The following is a 9268-nucleotide window of genomic DNA, read 5'->3' on the forward strand; positions in this document are numbered from 1 at the left end:
GTATTTTCTGCACTTGAAACATACATCAGGAATGGCACCATTGTATTTGTGGATCTTTTCTGGAGTTACATAGATTCACATCAGCCAGTTATCCTGCAGCAATTTAAGGCCAGAGTGAATTGTTTGACATTGCGCTTTGTCACATGCCTCCTCCCAGTCCTCTATGGCAGTGGTTCTCAAATGGGGGTGGCACTTTGGGGGTCCGCAAAAAGTTTTCAGGAAAATGAAAAAACGTTTTTTTTTTCCAAAATCTTTATAGTTCAACGAAAATATTGTATGCTTTAAATGTAAAATGGTTCATGGATTACATTCTAATCTAACACACCTATCAAGTTAAAAGTCAAGCACGTTACCGTGGAAACAATTAAGCTTAGCACCCAAAATCACAAATCAGAATGAGGGGGTTCCCGGTATATTTTCTATCATGTAAGGGGTCCTTGGCTGAAAAACATTTGAGAACCTCTGCTCTATGGTGATGTCTTCTTCATCTAAGTCCTCTCTCCATGGAAGACTGGCCTACCAGAAGGTTATATATCCTAGAGATGATGCCCCTGCCCAAACACTACATCACCATTACCTCCTCTATTTTGACATAGTGGGGATGGCTAGTGACTGACTTCGCTATTTTCTGATGAAGTCTGTCACTTGTAAGTAGTTGAACTGTTTGCGGGGTATGTTACATTATATATATATATATATATATATATATATAGCTGTATATATATATACATATATATAGCTGTGTATATATATATATATATATATTCTATTTACAGTATCAGCTACTTCTTCAAACAACATCTGGCTTGTATAAATCTACTTTTTGTAATCCCTTTTCAGCCCCAGATTTAAACATCACAGAAGCTCCCTGTGGGGAAAAGTCATTCCAGGTTCTTAAATGTGAAAATTTTCTCTCCCAATTAACAGGAGAGTGGATGCGGCAAACCAGAAGATGTGACTTTTCTGTTTCGTAAACATACGAGTCCTCTTCAAAAGCATAGCCTATCCAGGGGTGGCCAAACTACGGCCCGCGGGCCAACTGCGGCCCGCTACCCGTTTTTAAGTGGCCCACCATGAATTTAGCTTTTTTTTCTTTTTTTCTTGATTACCCTATTTCGTTTTTTTAATTTAAAACCATTGAAAATGGGTTATACTTGAGTACCCTGACCTGGTCTATTTATTTTTAAACATTTTTAATACTGAATGAATTTTTAATACTAATGTTATGTTAACCTTGTACCCTGTTAGTCCAACGGTTGGATCGTTTTTTTTAACATTCGCGTGGATGGGGTTTTGACATTTTTGGTGGTCTAAGGCCAAAAGTGTGCTCAGGTCTTTTTTTCTGTGTGTTTTACAAAAGTCTCCCTCTCACCATGTTAGAACACTTCGTGGCCTCCTGTAGAGAAAATACTCACAGGTTTACTGTTGGCGGTTGTTGCATGGACTGCAAATTCTCATTGACTTCCATTATAACATACTTTTTTTGGACCTCCAGCCATTGAAAAAAAAAATGCACTCGCATTATGTTTTTATTCTATCATCCTGGACCAAACACCTTGAAATTTGACCTTGAAATAGAATTTTGTGGTTGGCTGAAAATTTGGGGGAATTACATGGCCTCAAAGTCCATTGCATAGTTTTCCCATTGTTTTCAATGTTAATTTTGAACAAAAACAACACTTTTTTTAGGACCTCCAGCTTTTTTCCCCAAAAAAGATTATTTCCCTGATGTTACACATCTCACCTCGAGTCAAGGCTTGTAATTACTAGTTTCTATTGTGTTTGACTATTTCCCCCTATTCCCCCAGTTTTGGCACAACAACCAATTACATGCAGTTTTCATGAAATGTACAGGAAATTGATCTGTATGCCGAACATGGGAAAATATTCAAAAGCAGAATTTTACAGTGCACACTACTAATTTGAAGCCTTTAGACCAGGATAGATGCTGGACTAAAGCTCATTTGTGTTTTTTGGGGAAAAAGTCTGGAAGTCCTAAACAGGCACTTTTTGCTTTTTTGGCTCAAATCATGCAGTAAATATGAAAACCACTGATGATGTCACAATGTCTATGAATGTCATCAGTGACATCATTAGTGACCAAAAACATCTTACGACATCACTGATGATAATCTGATTACAAAAGTAATCTGATTACAACGAGTAATCTGATTACAACGAGTAATCTGATTACAAAAGTAATCTGAATTTACAGATAGAAATTACATTGTATACTGAATGTTGCTGCCAATCTTTGACCTATCCCAGGCTATGAAATCCCCCCCTTGAAAAATCCACTTTGCATTTATGGGAACAAAAATTTATGGGAAATTGTGTTTTTACTGTACTTTTACTGTACTTACAGTACTACTGGACACTGGCATTTGAGGGGTTAAAGTTCTGACTAAGTATGAAATGTTGGTACACATAATGAGGGATGAAGTTACCAATGAATAAAAAAAAAATATAAAAAATGTTTGGGAAATAATTAATAATAATCTTATTAATTATTCATATTTTGGGTAGTTGCTTGGACCAACAGTAAAATGAGTTATAAAAAGATAGCAGGGTACAAGGGTTAAATGTTCTCTGTATATGTATATCCCTTGTTACGACTGGGGTCGTTTAGTTATTTTCATTGAGTAGTTTTCTGTTATGAATCTGGTTTTATTTCCTGGACACAACACTTGTTCTTCACAGTACTTCCACAATGGGGATCCTTCTTTGTCATGTAGACTTTTTGGTAACATGCTCTCATTCTTAGACTCAACTCTGGTCTGGATTGGTCTGCTGGGAGACAATTGGTTGAACTTGGCTGTTGCTGATTGGAGTCCACATGTAGACAGAGTGGAGGTGACAGGGGCTCCACTCTCATCCATGTTTGCTCCTCCAGCAACCCCTATGTTTAGTTTTTTTTGTTATATGTGTGGGTCAAGTTAAGGTAACTGTAATGTATGTTGTGTTTATGTTTGTTATTTGTAACTGTTCACTGTTAAAAGAAAGAATGAAAGAACACTTTGTATTTATGCTCTGAAATTACAAAGTAAAACATTTTCGTACGTTTGATCTTGGTTTTCGTCTGAATTTCATGGTATTGCCCTAAACCCTAGACTTGGGGCATAACACCCTACACAAATAAACAATCAATGATATTTTATTGATATATATATACAGTATATATATATAGTAATGTATAAAGACATCATGTGGCACATGGCAAAAAAGAAAAAAGTGGTTTCACTGGAATTCTGTTGCTATAGGGAACAGTTTGGAGTCGGACCCAAACATTCCTGTCACACTTCAACGCCTGAACAGGAAATCAACTTTGGTGCATTTAGAATATTGATGTGTTCAAGTTGAAACTGCCTGTTGGCGACAGCTAGGGGTAAAGATAACTACAGCACATGAGAGGCAAGATAGTCTATAAAACATTGTTTTATGATCAAAGTGCAATAAAATCACAGAGACATAAGAATCAAGATAACAGCATGAGAAAACAAAACACCACTGCAGGCTACATTGTGCAATAGTCGTCGTATTAAAGTGCAGTCCCAGAAAGCAATTTTGCGTTTAAAATATTTTTATAAGCCATCTTTATACCTGATGTCTGGGCTAAAACATGGATAGATTTGGGCTGTCAGTAAGTTTACAGTAACTACCATAGTGTAGATAGCTATTGTATGACTAAACGTTGAGGACCACAATGGAAATAAGCCTTCGGTATTTTTTGTGTTTTTATCCTCGGTGATTGATATATTGTCTGTTCTTTCATTACTATATGTATTGTTGTGTAATTTTATTTTATCACCAAATAAATTCATTCATTCAACGTCATACATTCACATTTATACCATATTTAGTGTGTCTGGTCGCTTAAACACTGTTGACCTTCATTTTAACTCTGTGGTCTAAGTTGTCAGTTCAGCTGTACCCAGCAGAGGGCAGCAGTGATGCATTGTTGATGATCTGTGTCTCTCTCTCCATTAGCCAACTGCCTTAACATAATTTCTATCAATAGTTAAAATATATTCCTACCAGTAATCAGGGATGCAAACTAGTCACCTTTAGGTGACAGTCACCTTTTTGATCCCAAAATAGGGCACTTAACTGAATGATTTTGAGTGGTTTTGTATCAGCCCTGGTATCTGTCACCTTTTTCACTCTCCATTAGTTTGCATCCCTGAGTAATAAGCAGGTAGTTAACATGTATTCCGAATCAATAAAATTGTCAAAATATATTCATAATAATGGGGTGGTCAAAGTATTGCAAAGAAAGAGAAAAAAGTAGGTAGGTGTGTGTGTGTGTGTGTGTGTGTGTGTGTGTGTGTGTGTGTGTGTGTGTGTGTATGTGTGTGTGTGTGTGTGTGTGCGTGAGATGGAGACCTCCTTTTGGTGACCTAAACAGCTGTTGGGCCCGGCCTACTGTCATTGCACAACACATGTCTAAATGTGTGTGTGTGTGTGTGTGTGCGCGCGTGCCCCTTGAAAAATAAAAAACAGAGATTTACAGGCAGTAAATGTATTCCTCATGACCCACTCTCTCACGCGTGTGCGCACGCGCGCACACACACACACACACACACACACACACACACACAGGTGTGAAGGATAAATTAGCTGGGTCACACCAACACAGCGAACACATACTTTTCTCTTCTCATCAAAGCTCTCTGCACACTGATTGGTGTGAACCACATAGCTGCCTCTGCACACTGATTGGTGTGAACCACATAGCTGCCTCTGGACACTGATTGGTGTGAACTAGGGCTGTGAATCTTCACTGGCCTCACGATTCGATTCGATTACGATTCAGAGGGCTATGATTCAATTCGAGTACGATTATCGATGCATCTCGATGCATCTCGATGCATCTTAAATCGATGCATCACTTTTTTCCGCAATACATGATTTATTTTTTCTCACTTTCTTTTTTCTCACTGTGTGGCTACTTTTAAAATAAAAGTGCATTGGAATTGCATTGTATTATGATCCATAATTAAAATAAACAACTGCATGTACTTCCATTATATTTTATTTCATTATTATTTTATTTTTATTTATTTATTTTAATAATCGATTTTTGACATTTGTGAATCGATGCAGAATCGTGCACGTCCGCATCGCGATGCATCTTGTAATCGATTATTTTTGACACCCCTAGTGTGAACCACATAGCTGCCTCTGCACACTGATTGGTGTGAACCACATAGCTGCCTCTGCACACTGATTGGTGTGAACCACATAGCTGCCTCTGCACACTGATTGGTGTGAACCACATAGCTGCCTCTGCACACTGATTGGTGTGAACCACATAGCTGCCTCTGGACACTGATTGCTGTGAACCACATAGCTGCCTCTGGACACTGATTGGTGTGAACCCCTCTGGACACTGATTGGTGTGAACCACTGGTGGTTCGGAATCAAACCAATAGATTGAAGTGTGGCAAGATGGATTTGTCATGTGATTGTGTGAATCCAGCTGCCTCGCTAAGTTAGCCCCGCCCACTTGTATTTGCCATTTTCTTCTTCTGAGGAAATCTGCCTTCATGAAAATAAAACAAACTTTGCACATAGGTCTTGTCCCAATGCCAAACTTCCTCAACAGGAATCGGGGCCAATATCCCTGATGGTGGTATTTCTATATTATAAAATATGTAGGGGAGACGTTGGTTTCATCATGTCGATTTCAAACATTTGGTGTGATGTCATGCTCATTTCTATCTGGCCACACAAAACTTTGAGGTGAGGAGAGAAATGTTGGAGCTTTTATGCGTCCGTTTTTACGTTGTTTTATGTTACATGTATATCCCTACACAAATAAACAATGAAATATATATATATGTACGCTCTATATACTGTACGGTCTATGTTTTTGCATTGTGATATCTGGATGGATGGCCGTGCCTATAAATGTATAGACATATTTTACATTCTAAATCTAAAATAGATAATAGTGGCCGCAATTTTTTTTCCTTTCAAAGGTCCCAAATTGGTCAGCCATGGTCTATGACATCTCTGATGATTGTGGATGTTGATCGTATTCGATCACTGATGATCTTCTTCTAATGGCTTTCTGGCAGACTGGATGCCTTGTGGCACATTGCTGCCTCTCACAGAATTAGACAAACTCCAGACTCGGGGGTCCGCCCCCTCCTCAATGTTCCGCAATGTGTGTTTGTGTATTTCAATTTTTTGTCCCACTGATGATGGCATAGGCATTGTAACATCACTGATGATGTCATAGGCATTGTGACATCATAAGTGATGTCATAAGAGCAATCAATTGCGATGTCATCAGTGCTGCGAAGTTGGGCAAACACAATGTCTATGACATCATTATTATTGACCAAAATCATCTTACGCAGACCAATAGCAGGCTGTGCTGCGGTCTTCTCGTCTTGTTTGGTTTTTGGTAAAATTGACCTATGTTTTGGGATGTGATTGACAGGTCTGTACGGTCTATGTTTTTGCATTGTGACCATCGCAAATCAGTTTTTTTTAACACATAACAGACTGCAGCAGTATGACTGCACAATACCTCCTTACACAAACAAAAGAAAAGAAAGAAAAGACAAAAACGAAATAAAATGGCCAACAACTAACACACAACAAAGCATAGAAATACAAGTCAGCAAGTCAGGTTTCCATAACAATTAGTGACGACACCAGGGCTTTATTGTAACATTCATGTTTTCATATACTGTCATGTACTGTACATGACAAAACAAGTTCAACAGTTGAGATAAATTAAGCCGCTACATTGTCTCTTTGTCATTTTAGCAATCCAAAAAGTTTGCAGCCATCAGCAGTTCCAGTGCGAGCTCCGGAGCAATGGGGAATTCAGGTATTTGTGTGGAGCTGTTGGTGTAACGGGCCTTGTAGGTGAAGTACAGCAGAGCTTGGCCAGGACATGAGATGGGATCTCCCTCAAGTTCACTTCATTGGTTTCATCCTGAGCAAATTGGCCTGGCCCGCTCATCATGGCTTTGATAGTTCCGGACGTCAAGGCATGGTCTCTTTTCACAATGAATCCATGACCATCTGAAGAGATCATCTTCATATACGTGGCATCTGGCCCTTCACAGCCACCATAGGTACTCTCTTCTTCACTGTCCATCATGTCCTGGAATTTCCGACAGTTCCACTTATTATGCTGGATTCTTTCAATTGGAACTCGCCACAGGTGATGATTGGTCAGAATCCCGGAGATGTCTTCAAGCTGGGTAAACAGGCAAAGTAAGTCAGCCGATCAAGTACTTACCAGTCGAACAACAGAGCTGAAACCTCGCTTATTTATATCTTGACATGTATGACATCATTGATGACATCATCGATTACCTCATAGTTGTAGTGACATCATCGATGACCTCATAGTTGCAGTGACATCATCAATGACCTACAGTTGTGTGACACCGACTGGTGGTCCAGTCCATGACATCAGCTCGTTAGGTCGCCGGTTCGAATCCAGCCTGTGGGTGTTCCAATGTGCATGGTCTCATCAGTTGGTATGGCGCTCGTACTGAGAGCATTTCCTCATCAAACTCCGACAGTGAAAAAAGTTTGCTTGTCACAAAGAAATAATGTAATTATGTTATCTATCACATTCGCTAACCTGTTGCTCTTTGAAAAGGCATTATGGCATCACTCACTGATGAGATCACAATTGCTTGAGTGACATCACTGATGACATCATCAATGATGATATAATCACCGATGACATCACAATTGGCTCGAGTGACATCACTGATGACATCACTCACTGATGACATCATCACAATTGGCTCGAGTGACATCACTGATGACATCATAATGTCTATGACAGAGGTGCCCAAACTCTTCCCTATGTGTATTATGTTGAATGGCCTTTGCAATTGTCTTGTAACCTCTATGTTGTGAACCTGTATTTTCGTATTATGTAAATAAATTTGTAAGTTAAAAAAAAAAAAGTAAAAAAAATACAGAGAGAATAGGGAACTTCCGGTCTGGTTTTTCAAAAATAAGACAGTAAATGTGGGGAAGGGAAAAAAAAAAAAAAAAAACTTTCCTATGTAATGTCAAAATTTATCTGGATGGATGGCTGGACCTATAAATGTATAGACATATTTTACATTCTAAATCTAAAATAGATAATAGTGGCCGCAATTTTTTTTCCTTTCAAAGGTCCCAAATTGGTCAGCCATCTCTGATGATTGTGGATGTTGATCGTATTCGATCACTGATGATCTTCTTCTAATGGCTTTCTGGCAGACTGGATGCCTTGTGGCACATTGCTGCCTCTCACAGAATTAGACAAACTCCAGACTCGGGGGTCCGCCCCCTCCTCAATGTTCCCCCCTCAGGCCGCCTTGCTCTCCTCTTCCACCGCCGTGTTCCCGGACCTCTCGGCCCTCGTGCCAGCGCGGCGACCTCCCTCGCTGCTCGACAGCTCCCGCTTCGAATCCTGCTTGACGGCCTTCTCCTGAAACCCTTCACTGATGATGTCACAAACAATGTCTATATCACTGACTTGTCAATCACGCCCCAAAACAGTCTGATGTATCATCTATTTGACTCTAAATGGGACCATCATTTACAAAATGAACATCATGCTGTAAACTAGCAATTGAGACAAACTCTTTAGGAAAGTGTTTAGTGAGGTCATGAATCAAGTGATTTCATTCACTTCTAAACAGACTAAATAGGTTAAAGTATAAACCGTGAGTACTGTATCAAAATCCAATCCCTGTAACAGTTGTCATGAATGGTGAAATTAGCTACATAGGTGGACATTTTACCATGGGGGTCTACGGGGAATGACTCGCTTTTGCAGGAAGCCTCAAGTGGCCATTCGAGGAACTGCATGCAGTTTTTGATACTTCCACGTTGGCCTCATCTGTCAGAACCGGAGTTTGGGGCTTGGTTTAATCCTGAGCAGCCTGTGAAGATATTTCTGTAGCAGAGGAATTTCAGCAAGGTCAGACGGACAAAGACTTCGCCTCCTCCCTGTTTTTGCTTCCCTCTGATAAGCCCTTGGATTTTCTAATACCTTTTCTGCTGCCTTTCGTGAAGTCAGGCACACGAGCTGTCTATTGATCTATTGTTTGAATCACTTCACTGTGTTAGTTATATGCACATACACATTGTGTCTGTTTGTGTCTGCCAGCAATGCTTGTGTCATACATGTGTATCTACTTCTGTGTGCTCGTGCTCGTGTGTACGCTTTCTGGCCTACCTTGATGAGGTTAGGGGCGGTGGGTGACTTGCTCAGCTGGTTTGTCTTGGCCCCTTG

General features: G+C 39.8%; 1 pseudogene across 1 annotated transcript; it reads right to left on the reverse strand.

Annotated features, from left to right (window-relative positions):
- Positions 1–6776: 6776 nt before the first annotated feature.
- LOC310800790 (elongin-C pseudogene) lies at positions 6777–7117 on the reverse strand (annotated as a pseudogene). The gene has a single exon. The product of its transcript is annotated as an elongin-C pseudogene (transcript).
- Between the last annotated feature and the right edge of the window lie 2151 nt (positions 7118–9268).

Source organism: Poromitra crassiceps, assembly GCF_964638095.1.
Source record: "Poromitra crassiceps genome assembly, contig: HAP1_SCAFFOLD_73, whole genome shotgun sequence".
NCBI lineage: Eukaryota > Metazoa > Chordata > Actinopteri > Beryciformes > Melamphaidae > Poromitra > Poromitra crassiceps.